Source organism: Cervus elaphus, chromosome 5 (genome assembly GCF_910594005.1).
Source record: "Cervus elaphus chromosome 5, mCerEla1.1, whole genome shotgun sequence".
Classification (NCBI taxonomy): Eukaryota; Metazoa; Chordata; class Mammalia; order Artiodactyla; family Cervidae; genus Cervus; species Cervus elaphus.
The window spans coordinates 36,806,859-36,824,379 of NC_057819.1; the positions used below are offsets into that span (position 1 = coordinate 36,806,859).

Below are 17,521 nucleotides of genomic sequence, written 5' to 3' on the forward strand. Positions count from 1 at the left end.
AATGTACACATAACTTTCATACGCACTGGGAAACAAATCTGTGTAACTCTGTTGCTATATTCACTTTATTGAGGTGGTCTTGAACGAAACCTACATTATCTCTGAGGACTGCCTATAAATACTTGATGTGTTGTGCTTAGTCGCTCAGTTGTGGCCGACTCTTTGCAACCCCATGGACTGTAGCCCACCAGGCTCCTCTGTCTATAGCAATTCTCCAGGCAATAATACTGGAGTGGGTTGCCATGCCTCCTCCAGGTGAAGTGAAGTGAAAGTTGCTCAGTTGTGTCCGACTTAACAACCCCATGGACTGAAATTCTCCAGGCCAGAATATTGGAGCCGGTAGCCTTTCTCTTCTCCGAGGGATATTCCCAACTCAGGAATCAAACCCAGGTTTCCTGCATTGTGGACTGATTCTTTACCAGCTGAACCACCAGGGAAGCCCAAGAATACTGGAGTGGGTAGCCTATCTCTTCTCTAGAGAATCTTCCCATCCCAGGAACTGAACAGGGGATCTTCCCAATCCACGGATCAAACCTAGGTCTCCCTATTGCATGTGGATTCTTTACCAGCTGAGCCACCAGGGAAGACCAAATACTTGATGAGTATTTGCTAAAAACAGTTTTTCATTTACTGTAAAGGAAATCATTGGTAGGGTTTATGTGGTTCTTTTGTGGTACCACTTTTTCACTTCACCTTATGTAGATATAGAGCAATTACACACTCATCTGATCTTGCCCTTTTAGTTCATTGGTCCCAACTGTCTTAAAAGCCATCAGCATAACTACCTAATGATAATCTCTAAAATGAAGTTTAAGCTCTTTAGCTTATTCGTAACCTGACTCATGCCTTCTTCACCTTCATCTTACGTTGTTCTCTTCAACCATTTTGTATTTTTGCACATTGTCCTTTGCCTGAAAAATTTCTGACCTCTGGTACTAAAGATCTTGTAATTTGATTCCAAATACACACATGCAAATCTTACACATATATGCCTTGTGGTTCTTTTGTCTTATTCATCTTTATATCCCCTCTGTTTGGCAAATAGTACCAACTAAATTTTGTTAAATAACTGAATATTTTGTGAAGCATTTTGGCTTATAGTGTTTCTTATTTTTCAGAAATATTTATTTTGCCTTTTTGTATAAAAATACATGTAAATATATTTGGTAACAGCTTTATTGGGATATATTTCATGTATGAATCATTCACTTATTTAAAGGGTACAGTTAGTGTGGTGTGTGCAGAGCAGGGGCCTGAAGAAATGGCTCACTGTTTACAACACACCCAACAGGAATTTGGGTTCATTGTGACAGAGGACACAAAATGTGTGGCCTTTCCATGAACAAGTATCCAGCACATGTCCCCCTGCACCTCCATGTGGCTTCTGGGCAGGAACAGTGGGACAGGGCTCAATATTGGAAGAAAAAGTACAGTATTTAATGGGGAAGGAAGCTTGCTACCTAGAGCTTGTCCAGTCCACACGTGGGTGGGCCATGATTAGTCTTATAAAGGCTTTGAGCCTCTCTTTTCAAGGAGAAATAAAAAAAGAAAAAGAGGTTCCAATTATATGCCTTTCTGGAAAAGGCGAAGCTGTGGAGACAATAAAAAGATCAGTGGTTGTCAAGAGTTTGTGGAGAGATGAATATGCAGGGTACAGAAGTTTTTATGAGCAGTGAAAATACTTTGAATGACATTATAGCGATGGATACATGTCATTATGTGTGTGTGCTAAATTGCTTCAGTTGTCCAACTCTCTGTGACCCCATGGACTATAGCCCACCAGGCTCCTCTGTCCATGGGATTCTTCAGGTGGAATACTGGAGTGGGTTGCCATGCCCTTCTCCAGGGGGTATTTCTGACCCAGGGATCAAACCCATGTCTCTTGAGTCTCCTGCCTTGGCAGCTGGGTCCTTTACCACTAGCACATACTGGGAAGGCCATATGTCATTATACTTTTGTCTAAATACATAGAACGTGCAATGCTATTCTCCTCATAAAAGTGAACTCTGAGTGAACTGAGGACCTTGGTGATTATGAAATGTCAATGCAGTTCATCCTTGGTTTAAAAAAAAAAAAAAGTACCATTTTTGATAATGGTTATGCCTGTGAACTAAAATGTACTGGAATGGGTGAATTTAACTCAGATGACCATTATATCTACTTCTGTGGGCAAGAATCCTTTAGAAGAAATGGAGTAGCCATCATAGTCAACAAGACAGTCCAAAATGCAGTACTTGGATGCTATCTCAAAAACGACAGAATGATCTCTGTTCGTCTCCAAGGCAAACCATTCAATATCAATCCAAGCCTATGCCCCAAACAGTAACGCTGAAGAAGCTGAAGTTGAATGGTTCTATGAAGACCTACAAGACCTTTTAGAACTAACACCCCCCCAAAATGTCATTTTCATTATAGGGGACTGGAATGCAAAAGTAGGAAGTCAAGAAACACCTGGAGTAACAGGCAAATTTGGCCTTGGAGTACAGAATGAAGCAGGGCAAAGGCTAATAGAGTTTTGCCAAGAGAACGCACTGGTCATAGCAAAGACCCTCGTCCAACAAAATAAGAGAAGACTCTACACATGGACATCACCAGATGGTCAACACCAAAATCAGATTGATTATATTCTTTGCAGCCAAAGATGGAGAAGCTCCATACTGTCAGCAAAAACAAGACCGGGAGCTGACTGTGGCTCAAATCATGAACTCCTTATTGCCAAATTCAGGCTTAAACTGAAGAAAGTAGGGATAACCAGTGGACCATTCAGGTATGACCTAAATCAAATCCCTTATGACTATACAGTGGAAGTGAGAAATAGATTTAAGGGACTAGATCTGATAGACAGACAGTCTGATGAACTATGGATGGAGATTCGTGACATTGTACAGGAGACGGGGATCAAGATCATCCCCATGGAAAAGAAATGCAAAAAGGCAAAATGGTTGTCAGAGGAGGCCTTACAAATATTAGCTGTGAAATGAACAGAAGTGAAAAGCAAAGGAGAAAAGGAAAGATATTCCCATTTGAATGCAGAGTTCCGAAGAATACCCAGGAGAGATAAGAAAGCCTTCCTCAGTGATCAGTGCAAAGAAATAGAGGAAAACAACAGAATGGGAAAGACTAGAGATCTCTTCAAGAAAATTAGAGATACCAAGGGAACATTTCATGCAAAAATGGGCTCAATAAAGGACAGAAATGGTATGGACCTAACAGAAGCAGAAGATATTAAGAAGAGGTGGCAAGAATACACAGAAGAACTGTACAAAAAAGATCTTCATGACCCAGATAATCACCCAGATAAACTCACCTAGAGCCAGACATCCCGGAATGTGAAGTCAAGTGGGCCTTAGAAAGCATCACTACAAACAAAGCTTGTGGATGTGATGGAATTCCAGTTGAGCTATTTCAAATCCTAAAAGATGATGCTGTGAAAGTGCTGCACTCAGTATGCCAGCAAATTTGGAAAACTCAGCAGTGGCCACAGGACTGGAAAAGGTCGGTTTTCATCCCAATCCCAAAGAAAGGAAATGCCAAAGAATGCTCAGACTATTGCACAATTGCACTCATCTCACACGCTAGTAGAGTAATGCTCAAAATTCTCCAAGCCAGGCTTCAGCAATGTGTGAACCGTGAACTTCCAGATGCTCAAGCTGGTTTTAGAAAAGGCAGAGGAACCAGAGATCAAATTGCCAATATCCGCTGGATCATCAAAAGAGCAAGGGAGTTCCAAAAAAATATCTATTTCTGCTTTATTGACTACGCCAAAGCCTTCGACTGTGTGGATCACAATAAACTGTGGAAAATTCTGAAAGAGATGGGAATACCAGACCAACTGACATGCCTCTTGAGAAACCTGTATGCAGGTCAGGAAGCAACAGTTAGAACTGGACATGGACCAACAGACTGGTTCCAAATAGGAAAAGGAGTATGTCAAGGCTGTATATTGTCACCCTGCTTATTTAACTTATATGCAGAGTACATCATGAGAAACGCTGGGCTGGAAGAAGCACAAACTGGAATCAAGATTGCTGGGAGAGATATCAATAACCTCAGGTATGCAGATGACACCACCCTTAATGGCAGAAAGTGAAGAGGAACTAAAAAGTCCCTTGATGAAAGTGAAATAGGAGAGTGAAAAAGTTGGCTTAAAGCTTAACATTCAGAAAACTAAGATCATGGCATCTGGTCCCATCACCTCATGGGAAATAGATGGGGAGACAGTGGAAACAGGGTCAGATTTTATTTTTTGGGGCTCCAAAATCACTGCAGATGGTGATTGCAGCCATGAAATTAAAAGATGCTTACTCCTTGGAAGGAAAGTTATGACCAACCTAGATAGCGTATTAAAAAGCAGAGACACAGATGTATAGAACAGACTTTTGGACTCTGTGGGAGAAGGCGAGGGTGAGATGATCTGAAAGAATAGCATCAAAACATGTATATTATCAAGTGTGAAACAGATTGCCAGTTCAGGTTGGATGCATGAGACAAGTGCTCGGGCCTGGTGCACTGGGATGACTTAGAGGGATGGGATGGGGAGGGAAGAGGGAGGGGGGTTCAGGATGAGGAACACATGTAAATCTGTGGCTGATTCATGTCAATGTATGGCAAAAACCACTACAGTATTGTAAAGTAATTAGCCTCCAACTAATAAAGAAAATGGAAAAAAAGAGACGTTACTTTGCCAACAAAGGTCTGTCTGGTCAAGGCTATGGTTTTTCCAGTGGTCATGTATGGATGTGAGAATTGGACTGTGAAGAAAGCTGAGTGCCGAAAAATGGATGCTTTTGAACTATGGTGTTGGAGAAGACTCTTGAGAGTCCCTTGGACTGCAAGGAGATCCAACCAATCCATCCTAAAGGAGATCAGTCCTGGGTGTTCACTGGAAGGACTGATGCTGAAGCTGAAACTCCAATACTTTGGCCCCCTCATGCAAAGAGTTGACTCATTGGAAAAGACCCTGATGCTGGGAGGGATTGGGGGCAGGAGGAGAAGGGGACGACAGAGGATGAGATAGCTGGATGGCATCACCGACTTGATGGGCGTGAGTTTGAGTAGACTCTGGAAGTTTGTGATGGACAGGGAGGCCTGGCGTGCTGCGATTCATGGGGTCGCAAAGAGTCGGACACGACTAAGCGACTGAACTGAACTGAGCTGAACTGATTTCTGTGAGGGGAGGGGTATTTGGGGAATTTCTGTACCTTGTCAGTTTTGTTGCAAACCTAAAACTGCTTAAGAAAAAATGTGCCCCCCACCCAAATTACACTCACGGTAGACATTTTTGGCAGAACTTTCATTTCACTTTAATATATGTATACATATTATATGTGTGTGTGTGTTTGTTGGATTGTGATGTAAAATGTATATTTTAGATCCAAAAAGTTTTCAGGCCACTATAGTTGTTTATTTTGGCAAATAAAAATAAATTAACATCAAAAAAAAGGGTCTAGTATATGCAAAGAGTTGTACAGCCATAATTACATCAATTTTAGAATATTTTCACCACCCCCAAAGGAAACCCTGTACACTTTTCCCATCATCTCCCAACCTGTCCATTTCCTCAGCCTTAGGCAAGCACTTAACGAATTTTATGTCTCTAGATTTGCTGTTTCTAGACATTTCATATAAATTATATCATAAAATATGTGGTTCTTTGTGGCTAACTTTTATTTAACATAAAATTTTCAAGGTTCATCCGTATTGTGTCATGTATCACTACTTCATTCTTTCTTACTGCCGAATAACATTCTATTGCATGGATATTAACACATTTGATTTATCCATTCCTTAGTTGATAGACATTTGGATTGTGTCTACATTTTGGCTCTCATGAATAAAGCTGCTAAGAACATTCAAACATTCATGTACAAATTTTTGTTTGAATACCTGTTCCCTTTTTTTTTTTTTACTTAATTTTATTGGTGGATAATTACTTTATAATGTCATGTGTTTTTGCCATACATCAACGTGTATGGCCACAGGTATATATGTGTCCTCCTATCCTGAATCCCCCACCCACCTCCTTCCCCACCCTATCCCTCTGGGTTGTCCCAGAGCACTAGCTTTGGGTGCCTTGCTTCATGCACTGAACTCTCACTGGTCATCTGTTTTACATATTGTAGTGTACATGTTTTTCTCAATGCTGTTCTCTCAAATCACCCCACCCTCGCCTTCTCCCGCTGAGTCCAAAAGTCTGTTCTTTAACATTTGTGTCTCTTTTGCTGCCCTGCATGTTAAGATCATTGCTACCATCTTTATAAATTCCATATTTGTGTGTTAATATACAGTATTTATATTTCTCTGTCTGACTTACTTCACTCTGAATATTAGGCTCCAGGTTCATCACCTCATTAGAACAGACTCAAATGTGTTCCTTTTCATAGCTGAGTAATATTTCATTGTTTATATATGTCACAACTTCCTTATCCATTCATCTACTGATGGACGTCTAGGTTGCTTCCCTGTCCTAGCTATTGTAAATAGTGCTACAGTTAATATTGGGGTACATTTGTCTCTTTCAATTCTGGTTTCCTTGGGGTGAATCCCCAGCAGTGGGATTGCTGGATCATGGTTTCAGTTCTTTGGGGTATATATCAAGTAGTGTTGTTGCTAGGTCCTTGGTAACCACTTGTTTAACCTTTTGAAGAGCTGCCAAGCAGTTTTCTGAAGTGGCTGCACCACTTTTTTTACATCCTCAGCAGCAGTGTATGTTCCTACGTTTGTATCTTTTTGAGTGTAGCTATCCTAGTGGGTGTGAAATGGTATCTTATTGTGGTTTTTGATTTATATTTTCTTTGTGGCTAATGATGTTGCAAAGCTTTTCATTTGCATATTGACCATTTGTACGTGTTCTCTTTAGCAAAATGTCTATTCAGGTTTTTTTGCCCTTTTTAAAATGTTTTTATTATTGATTTTATTAATATATGCAATTGATTTTATTGATTTTGATATTGATCAATTGATATTGATTTTATTAATATATTCAATTGAGTTGTATATATACTAGATACAAGCCCTTTATTAGATATCTGCTGTCAGGTGGCACAGTGGTAAAGAATCCACCTGCCAATGCAGGTGATACAAGTTTGATCCCTGGTCCAGAAGATCCAGAAGAAATGGCAGCCCATTTCTGTCTTCTTGACTGAAAAACTCCATGGACAAAGGAGCCTGGTGGGCTACAGTTCATAGGGTCTCAGAGAGTCAGATACGAGTGAGCACTCACACGTCAGGTATATGTGATGTGCAAATATTTTCTCCCATTCAGTGAGATACCTCTTTTCTTGATAATGTTCTTTGCAGCATAAAAGTCTTTAATTTTGAGAAAATCCAGTCTCTCTCTTTTTTCTTTTGTTGTGTGTAGTTTTGATACCACATTTGAGGAAGTATTGCCAAATTGAAGGTCAGGAGGATTTACCATATAGTCTATTTTGAGAGCTTATACTTTTAGCATGCACATTTAGGTCTTTGGTTAATTTTTTTTTCCTGCTGAGTATGGTTAACTCTGCTCCTTTACATGAAACCATAGGACTATAGAAACTCCAACTATAGCTTGGAGTTATAACCATATGTGGAAAAAGATTTGTTGTGTTTTTTTTCAACAGTGGTAAAACGTGCATAACATGAATTTTAGCATTTTAACCAGTCTAAAGTGTATAAGTTTGTGGCATTAAGTATATTCCCATTGCTGTGCACCCATCACCACCATTTGTCTTTAGAACTCTTCCTCTTCCTGCAGAGAAGCTCTGTACCCATTAGAGAGTAACTTTTTGTTTCCGCCCTCACTATTAAGTATGATGTTAGCCTTTTTTTTTTTCTTTTAAAGATGTCCTTTACTAAATCCTTTTCTATTCCTACTTTGCTGAGAGCTTTTTTTTTTAAATTCATGAATGGATGTTGAATTCTCTTGAATGCTTTTTCTGCTTCTGTTGAAATGCTCATATGGTATTTCTTAGTCTGTCAATATAACAAATTACATTGAGTTTTTTTTCACATTGAATTGTTCTTATATTCCTGGATGAACTCCACTGTGCTGTGATATAGTATCCTTTTTATATATTACTGGATTCTATTTGCTAACATTTTGTTGAGAATTTTTGCATATATGTTCATGGGAGATATTGGTGTGTAATTTTCTGATAATGTTTTTGTCTGGTTTTGGTATTACGATAATGCTGGCATTACAGTGAGTTGGAAATGTTCTCTACTCACTTATTTGTTGGAAGAAATTATGTAGAATTAGTATTGTTTCTCCCTCAAATGGTCTCTATTGAAACCATTTGGTCCTATTATTTTCTTTGGAAGGATTAAGTTATATTTAATTTTTTAGTAAACCTAAGATTATTCAGGTTATCTGTTCTTTATCTTGAATGAGTTTTGATAGTTTGTATCTTTTAAAAATTGTCTGATTTTGCCTTAATTTTCTGATTTATGGACATATAGTTGTCTATAGTCTTCCTTATGATCTTTTAACTGTGGCATCAGTAGTGATATTTTGTCTTTCATTTTTGATACTGGTAATTTATGTCTTCTCTTTTTTTCACAATCAGTCTGCCTGGAGGTCTAGCAATTTTATTGATTTTTTTCCCCCAATTACCAGCTTTTTGTTTTATTTTTCTGATTTTGATTTATTTCTGTACTCATCTTTATTATTTTCTTTTCCATCTGCATTAGGCTTAATTTGCTCTTCTTCCTTTAGTTTAAGGTGGGAGCTGTGGTTAATGAACTTATTTCTGTCTCTTCTAGGTCACTGTTCAGTGTTTTAGCTGCATCCCTGATATTTGATATGTTGTACTTTCATTTCCATTAGTTCAAAGTATTTTTTATTTCCCTTGAAATGTCTTTAACTTAATATGGGTCTACTTTTAAGTGGAAATATATCACATGTATAGTGCAAGAATCTTATAACAGTCTACTTCTATTGCTCCCCTCCTGGCCTTTGTGCTATTGTCATATATTTTACTTTGAGTTCAGTTCAGTTGCTCAGTCAAGTCTGACTCCTGCAACCTCATGGACTGCGGCATGCCAGGCCTCTGCCTGTCCATAACCAATTCCTGGAGTTTACTCAAACTCATATCCGTTGAGTCAGTGATGCCATCCAACCATCTCATCCTCTGTCGTCTGCTTCTCCTCCCGCCTTCACTCTTTGCCAGCATCAGGGTCTTTTCAAATGAGTCAGTTCTTCACATCAGGTGGCCAAATTATTGTAGTTTCAGCTTCAGCATCAGTCCTTCCAGTGAATATTCAGAACTGATTTCCTTTAGGATGGACTGATTGGATCTCCTTCTCTTTTAGGGACTCTGAAGAGTCTTCTCCAAAACCACAGTTCAAAAGCATCAATTCTTAAGCGCTCAGCTTTCTTTATAGTCCAACTCTCACATCCATATATGACTACTGGAAAAACCATAGCCTTAACTAGACAGACTTTTGTTGGCAAAGTAATGTCTTTGCTTTTTAATATGCTGTCGAGGTTGGTCATAACTTTTCTTCCAAGTAGCAAGCGTCATTTAATTTCATTGCGGCAGTCACCACAAATTGCGGCAGTCATCCAAATCTGCAGTGATTTTGGAGCCCCAAAAAATAGTCTCTCACTCTTTCCCCATCTGTTTGCCATGAAGTGATAGGACCAGATGCCGTGATCTTAGTTTTCTGACTGTTGAGTTTTAAGCTAACTTTTTCACTCTCCTCTTTAGTTTTCATCAAGAGGCTCTTTAGTTCTTCACTTTCAGCCATAAGTGTGGTGTCATCTGTATATCTGAGGTTATTGATACAGCTTCTGGCAATCTTGGTTCCAGCTTGTGCTTCATCCAGTCCAGTGTTTCTCATGATGTACTCTGCATATAAGTTAAATAAGCAGGGTGACAATATACAGCCTTGACGTACTCCTTTTCCTATTTGGAACCAGTCTGTTGTTTCATGTCCAGTTCTAACTGTTGCTTCTTGAGCTGCATACAGTTTTCTTTAGAGGCAGGTCAGGTGGTCTGGTATTCCCATCTCTTTCAGAATTTTCCACAGTTTATTGTGATCCACACAGTCAAAGGCTTTGGCATAGTCAATAAAGCAGAAGTAGGTGTTTTTCTGGAACTCTTGTGCTTTTTCGATGATTCAACAGATGTTGGCAATTTGATCTCTGGTTTGTTTCTCTGCCTTTTCTAAAACCAGCTTGAACATCTAGAAGTTTACAGTTCACGTACTGTTGAAGCCTGGCTTGGAGAATTTTGAGCATTACTTTGCTAGTGTTTGAGATGAGTGCAATTGTGCGGTAGTTTGAGCATTCTTTGGGATTGCCTTTCTATGGGATTGGAATGGAAATTGACATTTTCCAGTCCTGTGGCCACTGCTGAGTTTTCCAAATTTGTTGGCATATTGAGTGCAGCACTTTCACAGCATCATCTTTTAGGATTTGAAATAGCTCAACTGGAATTCTATCACCTCCACTAGCTTTGTTCGTAGTGATGCTTCCTAAGGGCTACTTGACTTGGCATTCCAGGATGTTTGGCTCCAGGTGAGTGATCACACCATTGTGATCATCTGGGTTTTGAAGACCTTTTTTGTACAGTTCTTCTGTGTATTCTTGCCACCTCTTCTTAATCTCTTCTTCTGTTAGGTCCATAGCATTTCCTTGTGCTCAGCTGGTAAAGAATCTGCCTGCAATCAGGGAGACCTGTGTTTGATCCCTCGATTGGGAAGATCCCCTGGAGAAGGGAAAGGGTACCCACTCCAGTATTTTGGCCTGGAGAATTCCATTGACTCTATAGTCCATGGGGTCACAAAGATTCGGACATGACTGAGTGACTTTCACTTCGTTTTACTTTTACATGGTGTAAACATTACATTGTCATCATTTTTTTTTGCTATAAACAGAATATCCTTTTGAAGAGATTGAAAGAATAGTAATAAAAAATCTCTATGTTTTCCACAATGTAGTTACCACTTCAACTCTCTCTAGTCTTTTGTGTAGATTTAGGTTTCCATCTGGTAACATTTTCCTTCTTCCTGTAGAGCTTACTTTAATATTTCCTGTAATGTAGGTGTGCTGGTCAAGAATTCTTTCAGTTTTTGCATTCTCAAAAAAAATTTTTTTTTTTTTTTTGCTGTCCCAAAAAAGTCATTATTTTGTTTTTGTTTTAGAAAGATATTTTTATTGGACAGAGAAGTTAGATTGACATTGATACCCTTCCCCTACCCCACGTACCCCTAGTTCTTTACTGGTTTGCTCTGCTGTTCTGTTTCACATAATCTTTGAAAAGAAATCTTCTGTTTCTGTTTTCTTTTTCTGTGCATAGTCTTTTTTCCTCTGGTTGCTTTTTATGATTTTCTCTTTAACTCTGATTTTAAGCAATTTGATTATCTTGTGCCTTGTTAGTTTTCTTCATTTTTTTTTTGCTGATTCTTTGATCTTCTTGTGTATGTGGTATCTGCAGTTTTAATCAAATTTGAAAAAAATTTGGCCTTTATTTCTTTAAGGATTTAGTCTGTTTCTTTCCTCCTTCACAGGGAAATAAAAATACACATGTACATTTGTCTGCTTGAGATTCTCCCAAAACTCAGTGATGCTGTGTTCAGTTTTTATGTTCTGTTTTCTTTTACCCTTTGCTTTGTTTTAGTGAGTCTCTATTTCTGTGCCTGCCAGTTCACTAACCTTTTTCCCCATTGAAGTGTCTAATCAGCTATTAATTCCATCCAATTCATTTTTAAAACTATGAACACTAGTTTTCTTCTCTAAAAATTTGATTTTTGTCCTTTTTTATTTTTTATCTTCTCTTTTTAATGTTTTCAATGTTTTCGTCATTTGAACATATGCAGTAGACTTAAAATAATGTTATGATGTCCTTGTCTACTAATTCTATCTATGTTATTTCTGGATCAGCTTCAATTTGTTGATTTTTCTCCTTATTATAGGTTATATTTCCCTGCTTCTTTGCATGCATGATAAATTTTGGTTAGTTTCCAGAAATTCTGACTTTTGTTGGAAGCTGAATATTTTTAATATTCATGAACATTCTTGAGGTTTATTCTGGGGTGTCATGGTTATTTGGAAGCAGTTTCATCCTTTTGGGGTTTGCCTTTAAATTATCTTAGGTGAGACCAAAACCAGGCAGTGTTTTGTCTGGGGTTAATCTTTCCCTACTAGTGAGCTAAGATGCTTATCAATATCTTACTTGATGCTCTGTAAATTATGAGGGTCCACTCTGGCTCTTGGGAGTAATCAAACTTATGTCTGTTCTCGTTTTTTTTTTTCCCCTGGCTTCATTGTTTTTTCTCCCAGCATGTATTAATAATTGAATATTTATGGAGACCTTTAGATTTCAGGCATTTTCTTTTTATCTACCTCTTTTATCTCTAATACCCTGCTATACCTACTTCTTTGGCTTCCTCATACTCCTAGTTTCATCATTTCATCGCAGGGAGACTGTGGACTCTGCCTAGGTTTCTTCTGTACTGCTGCAATCTATGGGCTTTCTCCAGGCAATTAGTTGGGCACAATCACAGGGTTCACCTCATTGTTTCCCTTCTCTCAAGTATCATCTTCCTTCATTGCCTGGTGGCCAGTGTCTTAAGAGTTTGTCAGCTTTTTAAGTTTTTTTTCTTTTTTAGACAGAAAGCTGGATCTTATCTCTTCCTCTTTGGCCGGAAGCAAAGAGTCCTGATTTGGCAGTTTTCAAAAGTCCTAAGTTTAATAGTTTATATCTAATCAGGGTGGGGCATAGAATCACTATTTCAGAATCTCATGTCCTTTTTAGAAACACGCTTTGCAGTATTTTGTGTAAGTTTTTTTCTTTTCTCTTTTTAAGTGTGGTAAGAGTGAACTGGTTTTGACTCAATAGAAAGATCAAAGCTTTGAGGTGGAATGGAATATGATGCCAAAGGTGAAAAAGGTGGAAGATTGAGAAAATGTAACTGAAAATTAGCAGATGTCTGAGAACTCCAGTATAAACCTGAGATAAATTTAAAGATGAGTTTAATTGCCTGAGATAAAGTTTCCCTAATGTTCAGGCCTGTAGATGGGTAGTAGGGGAGTAGGTAGGAATGTGAGTTTTAGGGAATTTTAAGTTGTTTGTAATTTTATCATCTATCTGTCTTTGTGGGCATCCTCAAGACTATCCCAGGCTTGATGATTCACTGGAAGGACTCACTGAACTCAGAAGCTATTATAGATAGTTATGCCGTGTCTTACTAAGTTGCTTCAGTCATGTCCAATCCTGTGCTACCCTGTGGACTGTAGCCCACTGGGCTCCTCTGTCCGTGGGATTCTCCAAGCAAGAGTACTGAAGTGGGTTGCCATGTCCTCCTCCAGGGGGGTCTTTCCAACCCAGGGATAGAACCCATCTCTTAATGTCTCCTGCAGTGGCAAATATGTTCTTTACCAGTAGAGCCACCTGGGAAGCCCCATTATAATCATGGTGATGATTTATTACAGTGAAAAGATACAGATCAAAATGCTCAAGGGGAAAAGTCACTTGAGATGAATTCCAGGATCAATTAGACACAGGATTCTATGTGTACTTTCCCAATGGAATCAACTGGGAATACACTTAATTCTCCCAGAAACAGTGTGTGACAATGTGCATGGAGTGTTATTGACCAGAGAGGCTCACATGAACGTTAGCATCCAGGGTTTTATTGCAATTCAGTCATGTAGGTATACAGCACCTGCGTGTCTGACTTTCACTACTTAGATTCTAGCCCTTCCAGAACAAAAACAAGTGTTCATAAATCATATTGTCAGGGTAAACTTAGCCTAGTCAAACTGGTAGAGCATACCACAAGGCTTCAGGCATAAAAAACACTCTTAGAGGCAACATATTTAAAAAGCCCAGAGAATATCACCTACTGGACTGGCCTTTTTTTAAAATGGGCAGGAATTGAACACCCAGATTTTCTGAGTAAGCCTGTCTTGAATACTGTTTACTAAATTCCATACTTTGTTTGTATTTCATTAGTTTCTTGTAATGTCCTCTGTCTGTTTCAGGATCCCATCTAAATTACCTTATTGCATTTAGTTATTGTGTCTTTTTCAGCTTCTCTGGGCTACAACAGTGTTTCTGTTCTCTTCTTGACAGTTTTGAGGTATACTGCTTAGGTCTTTTGTAGAATGCCCCTCATTTTGAGTTTAACTGTTTTTTTCATTATGGTTAGGGTTTTGGCAGGAAGACCACAGAAGTGAAGTGCCATATTCACCACAAATTAACAAAAGTGTATTAGTTATCTAATATAAAACTCCTGTAGCCCCTCATGAGTACTTAACCAGAATTTAGGCTGATGGGCTGTCTACATAAAGAATTTATTCTCAATGACTCTTCTTACTAGTATACAACAATCCTCTTCCCAATAGTTCAAGTTCTCTAATGTGCACAAACTCAGATTTTTCCAGAGACAGCAGGGAAAAGAAGCCAGAAAGTATGACAGTAACTGGTCAAGTCATAAATGAGGGACTAAAATGGATCTGTTTTACTAGGTTGAGTCTGGTATGATAACCAGTCAAGTATCTCAGTATGACTCTGACATGCTTAAATGTTTCTTTTCCTTCTTCAAGATGAACTAAAAGCCAGTATTAGGGCCTACAAATGGTTCAGTGTCATTCATTCTCTTTAGTTGCTTGATTCCTATTCACCTTTCCTGCTTGTTTAAAGGTCAGCTCTTCTAGAAAGCTGTACTTGACACTCCTGGACCCTCCAGTACTATTATATGCTCTTTGTGGCATCCCATACAATTTTTTGTCTAGTTTTTATTTTTTCTTCTTTTTTTTTTTTAAAAAAAATATGGAACGCTTCACGAACTTGCGTGTCATCCTTGCGCAGGGGCCATGCTAATCTTCTCTGTATCGTTCCAATTTTAGTATATGCGCTGCCGAAGCGAGCACTTTTGTCTAGTTTTTAAATTAAATACCTCAGTTCAGTTCAGGCGCTCAGTCGTGTCCGACGCTTTGTGACTCCATGGACTGCAGCACGCCAGGCCTCCCTGTCCATCACCAACTCCCGGAGTTTACTCAAACTCATGTCCATTGATGCCATCCAGTCATCTCATCCTCTGTCATCCTCTTCTCCTCCCACCTTCAGTCTTTCCCAGCATCAAGGTCTTTTCAAATGAGTCAGTATAAATACTCATTAATTAAATACTTGTTTGTTTAATCTACTTCTCCTTTAAGCCTGTAAACTCCACCCTGGTGGCTCAGATGGTAGAGAATCTGCTTGCAATACAGGAGACCAGGTTCAGTCTCTGGGGTCGGGAAGATGCCCTGGAAAAGAGAATGGCTACCCACTCCAATACTCTTGTCTGGAGAATTCCATGGACAGAGCTGGGGAGCTACAGTCCATGGGGTCCTAAAGAGTCAAATACGACTGAGTGACTTTCACTTTCTTATTATGTCTGCTTCTCCTTTTAGCCTGTAAGCTGCACAGTCAGGGACCACATCAGTCTTGTTCATTTTTTTGTATCTCACTCTGTATACCATACCAGTATTCCTGGAGCCTGGCTAAGCACTCAAAACCTAACAGCCTTTTGCACCAAGATGAATATATCTGTATGAATAAGTGAATAAATGAGTAAAATAAATGAATATTTGATATTAAAATCTCAGCTAGTATATCTATAGAAGTCTGACTTCCTTGTTGACACTTGCAATACAGGAGAGCCCACCCTTACCAGAAGTTACAAAGATGGCACCATTGGACAACTTTTACTGTAGGATGGTTAATTTTTGCTCAACAATCTTCCACTTACGCTTGGTCAGTTCTCTGATACTTGTTTGATCTGTCTCAGTGAACTCAGTATATTCCTAGGATAAATGTCTTAATTTCTCTAGGCAGCTTCTTTCTCCAGGATTTTCTTGTGGCATCTTTCAGCTTGATTCTCAAGTTGATCCTGTCCCACTAATATTCATATCCCTGGCTATTACATGTAGCACATTTAGCAGCCAGGGACCAGCTTTGAGTATAAAGGTAAAATCTTTTATTCTTTTTCTAAATATTGCCCATTAAGACTGTGCTGTAAGGATTGTTCCCTAGGTATCTCTTTCACTCTTTATAGGGGCTTTCTCCTTACATCTGTTTTCCTTAAACGAAAACATTGGCAGCAATCCTGTTACATCATGGCTTTCTGGCCAGCATTGGTTATTCTCTGCCATGTGGGAACTTCTTTTCTGGTCTGTGTCTGAGGACATAGTTGGGACGACTTGGGAAGTTTTCTGACAAGAGTTTACTCAGCTTTCTGACAGAGAACGGCCTCTCCCCTTTGCCTTCTATTTAACAAAACTTTGAGCCTTCCTCAGTGATCAGTGCAAAGAAATAGAGGAAAGCAATAGAATGGGAAAGACTAGTGATCTCTTCAAGAAAATTAGAGATACCAAGGGAACATTTCACACAAAGATGGGCTCAATAAAGGACAGAAATGGTATGGGCATAACAGAAGCAGAAGATATTAAGAAGAGGTGGCAAGAATACACAGAAGAACTATTCCCAAAAGATCTTCATGACCTAGATAATCACAATGGTGTGATCACTCACCTAGAGCCAGACATCCTGGAATGTGAAGTCAAGTGGGCCTTAGGAAGCATCACTACGAACAAAGCTAGTGGATGTGATGGAATTCCAGTTGAACTATTTCAAATTCTAAAAGATGATGCTATGAAAGTACTTCACTCAATATGCCAGTGAATTTGGAAAACTCAGCAGTAGCCACAGGACTGGAAAATGTCAGTTTTCATTCCAATCCCAAAGAAAGGCAATCCCCAAAAATGCTCAAACTGCTGCACAATTGCACTCATCTCACACACTAGTAAAGTAATGCTCAAAATTCTCCAAGCCAGGCTTCAGCAATGTGTGAACCGTGAACTTCCAGATGTTCAAGCTGGCTTTAGAAAAGGCAGAGGAACCAGAGATCAAATTGCCAACATCCACTGGATCATCGAAAAAGCAAGAGACTTCCAGAAAAACATCTACTTCTGCTTTATTAACTATGCCAAAGCCTTTGTGTGGATCACAATAAACTGTGGAAAATTCTGAAAGAGATGGGAATACCAGACCAACTGACATGCCTCTTGAGAAACCTGTATGCAGGTCAGGAAGCAACAGTTAGAACTGGACATGGACCAACAGACTGGTTCCAAATAGGAAAAGGAGTATGTCAAGGCTGTATATTGTCACCCTGCTTATTTAACTTATATGCAGAGTACATCATGAGAAACACTGAACTGGATGATGCACAAGCTGGAATCAAGATTGCCAGGAAAAATATCCATAGCCTCAGATATGCAGATGACACCATCCTTATGGCAGAAAGTGAAGAAGAACTAAAGAACCTCTTGATGAAAGTGAAAGAGGAGAGTGAAAAAGTTGCTTAAAGCTCCACATTCAGAAAACTAAGATCATGGCATCTGGTCCCATCACTTCATGGGAAATAGATGGGGAAACATCTGGACTCCAAAATCACTGCAGATGGTGATTTAGCCATGAAATTAAAAGATGCTTACTCCTTGGAAGGAAAGTTATGACCAACCTAGACAGCATATTGAAAAGCAGAGACA

General features: G+C 39.1%; 1 protein-coding gene and 2 non-coding genes across 4 annotated transcripts in view; 2 read left to right on the top strand and 1 right to left on the bottom strand.

Annotated features, from left to right (window-relative positions):
- Positions 1 to 17,521, top strand: part of SPATA5 (spermatogenesis associated 5) — a 330,546-nt gene that overhangs the window by 48,744 nt on the left and 264,281 nt on the right. The window lies entirely within an intron of this gene.
- LOC122695934 lies at positions 1,232 to 1,359 on the top strand. Its single transcript, XR_006341663.1, has one exon. It is a non-coding gene; the product is annotated as a small nucleolar RNA SNORA11 (small nucleolar RNA).
- Positions 14,754 to 14,860, bottom strand: LOC122695758. The gene has a single exon (XR_006341513.1). It is a non-coding gene; the product is annotated as a U6 spliceosomal RNA (small nuclear RNA).